At 59.4% G+C, this 2714-nt stretch overlaps 1 pseudogene; it reads left to right on the top strand.

The window, feature by feature from the left end:
* The first annotated feature begins 424 nt into the window (after positions 1-424).
* On the top strand, positions 425-2288 carry LOC144250575 (sodium- and chloride-dependent creatine transporter 1 pseudogene; annotated as a pseudogene).
* The last annotated feature ends 426 nt before the right edge of the window (positions 2289-2714 follow it).

The following is a 2714-nucleotide window of genomic DNA, read 5'->3' as shown; positions in this document are numbered from 1 at the left end:
CCGCTGCCGGCCAGGGCCGGGGCAGGGGGCGCGGGCCACAGGTCCCTGCTCCGGCCCCCATTTGCAAACAGTGGGCGCCTGATGCCGCCCGCGCCCCGCTAGGCTGAGCCTCACGCCAGGCGAGCAGCCGCCGCCACCGCCGCAACTGGAGTCGTGGGCAGGAGCCTTGGGAGCCGCAGCCGCCGCCCGGCCGAGCCCCGCCGCCGCCCGCACGTCCCCGGGCCCCCTACACACGACCCCGGCTGGCCGCGCGGCCCTTCTGGGCCAGGGCGAAAAAGAGTGCCGAGAATGGCATCTACAGAGTGTCCAGCGAGGAGAAGAAGGGCCCCCTCATCGTGCCCAGCCCGACGGGGCCCCGGCCAAGGGCGATGGCCCCGCCGGCCTGGGGACGCCTGGCGGCCGCCTGGCTACACCACCACAAGAAACTTGGACCCGCCAGATGGACTTCATCATGTCGTGCGTGGGCTTCCCCTTGGGCCTGGGCAACGTGTGGCGCTTCCCCTACCTGTGCTACAAGAACGGCAGAGGTGTGTTCCTTATTCCCTATGTCCTCATTGCCCTGGTTGGAGGAATCCCCATTTTCTTCCTGGAGATCTCACTGGGCCAGTTCATGAAGGCCGGCAGCATCAACGTCTGGAACATCTGTCCTTTATTCAAAGGCCTGGGCTATGCCTCCATGGTGATCGTCTTCTACTGCAACACCTACTACATCATGGTGCTGGCCTGGGGCTTCTATTACCTGGTAAAGTCCTTCACCACCACTCTGCCCTGGGCCACGTGTGGCCATACCTGGAACACTCCTGACTGTGTGGAGATATTTCGCCACGAAGACTGTGCCAATGCCAGCCTGGCCAATCTCACATGTGACCAGCTTGCTGATAGTCGGTCCCCTGTCATCGAGTTCTGGGAGAACAAAGTCTTGAGGCTCTCTGCAGGGCTGGAGGTGCCAGGGGCCCTCAACTGGGAGGTGACCCTATGTCTGCTGGCCTGCTGGGTCCTGGTCTACTTCTGTGGGTGGAAGGGAGTCAAGTCAACAGGAAAGATCGTGTACTTCACTGCTACATTCCCCTATGTGGTCCTCGTCGTGCTGCTGGTGCGTGGAATGCTACTGCCTGGGGCCTTGGATGGCATCATCTATTATCTCAAGCCTGACTGGTCAAAGCTGGGGTCACCTCAGGTATGGATAGATGCTGGGACCCAGATTTTCTTCTCTTATGCCATCGGCCTGGGGGCCCTCACAGCCCTGGGCAGCTACAACCGCTTCAACAACAACTGTTACAAGGATGCCATCATCCTGGCACTCATCAACAGCGGGACCAGCTTCTTTGCTGGCTTTGTGGTCTTCTCCATCCTGGGCTTTATGGCCACAGAGCAGGGCGTGCATATCTCCAAAGTGGCTGAATCAGGGCCAGGCCTGGCCTTCATCGCCTACCCCCGGGCTGTCACGCTGATGACTGTGGCCCCACTCTGCGCTGCTCTGTTCTTCTTCATGCTGCTGCTGCTAGGCCTGGACAGCCAGTTTGTAGGTGTGGAGGGCTTCATCACCGGCCTCCTCGACCTCCTCCCGGCTTCCTACTACTTCCGTTTCCAAAGGGAGATCTCCGTGGCCCTCTGCTGCACCCTCTGCTTTGTCATCGACCTCTCCATGGTGACAGATGGTGGGATGTATGTCTTCCAGCTGTTTGACTACTACTCAGCCAGTGGCACCACCCTGCTCTGGCAGGCCTTCTGGGAGTGTGTGGTGGTAGCCTGGGTGTATGGAGCTGATCGCTTCATGGATGACATTGCCTGTATGATTGGGTACCGACCTTGCCCCTGGATGAAATGGTGCTGGTCCTTCTTTACCCCGCTGGTCTGCATGGGTATCTTCATCTTCAATGTTGTGCACTATGAGCCGCTGGTCTACAACAATACCTACGTGTACCCGTGATGGGGCGAGGCCATGGGCTGGGCCTTTGCACTCTCCTCCATGCTATGTGTGCCCCTCTACCTGCTGGGCTGCCTCCTCAGGGCCAAGGGAACCATGGCAGAGCGCTGGCAGCACCTGACCCAGCCTATCTGGGGCCTCCACCATTTGGAGTACAGAGCTCAGGATGCAGATGTCAGGGGCCTGACCACCCTGACTCCAGTGTCCGAGAGCAGCAAAGTTGTCGTGGTGGAGAGTGTCATGTGACGGGCAACCCCAGCTCACATCACCAGCTCATCCTCTGGTAGCCATAGCAGCCCCTGCTTTAGCCCCCACCCCACCCCTCCAGGGGGCTTGCCTTTCCCTGACAAGTTTTGGGGTCTGCCTGTGAGGAGGGGAAGAAGCACCTTGAGTGCTAAAATAACTTTTTTCCATTTTTAATAAAACACCAAAAATATCACAACCCACCAAAAATAGATGCCTCTCCCCCCAACCTCTGGGCCCTAGCCAAGCTGGTCCATGCGTTGCTCCCAGGCCCTGCCTCCCAACTCTCCTCTCCAAGACCCATCTCCTACCCCTGCTAGGCCCATCCTGCCCCCATCCCTAGGCTCTGCTCTGTTAAACATCCTTGGGTGGCCCCTCACCCCCAGAAGCAACAGTGGTAGCTTGGGGAACAGGAGGGAAGGGGGAGGCAGGATGGGGGGGGAGGGGTGTGCAGGGGATCCTAGGTGAATGTTTAAGCTGGACTACACCCCTCTCTCCACCCCTATCCCTGTTCTAGAAGCTTAGAGAGCCAGCCAGCAATGGA

This window comes from Urocitellus parryii, chromosome 16 (genome assembly GCF_045843805.1).
Source record: "Urocitellus parryii isolate mUroPar1 chromosome 16, mUroPar1.hap1, whole genome shotgun sequence".
NCBI lineage: Eukaryota > Metazoa > Chordata > Mammalia > Rodentia > Sciuridae > Urocitellus > Urocitellus parryii.
Note: the sequence above shows the minus strand (reverse complement) of the source record. Positions and strands in the feature narration are given on the sequence as shown.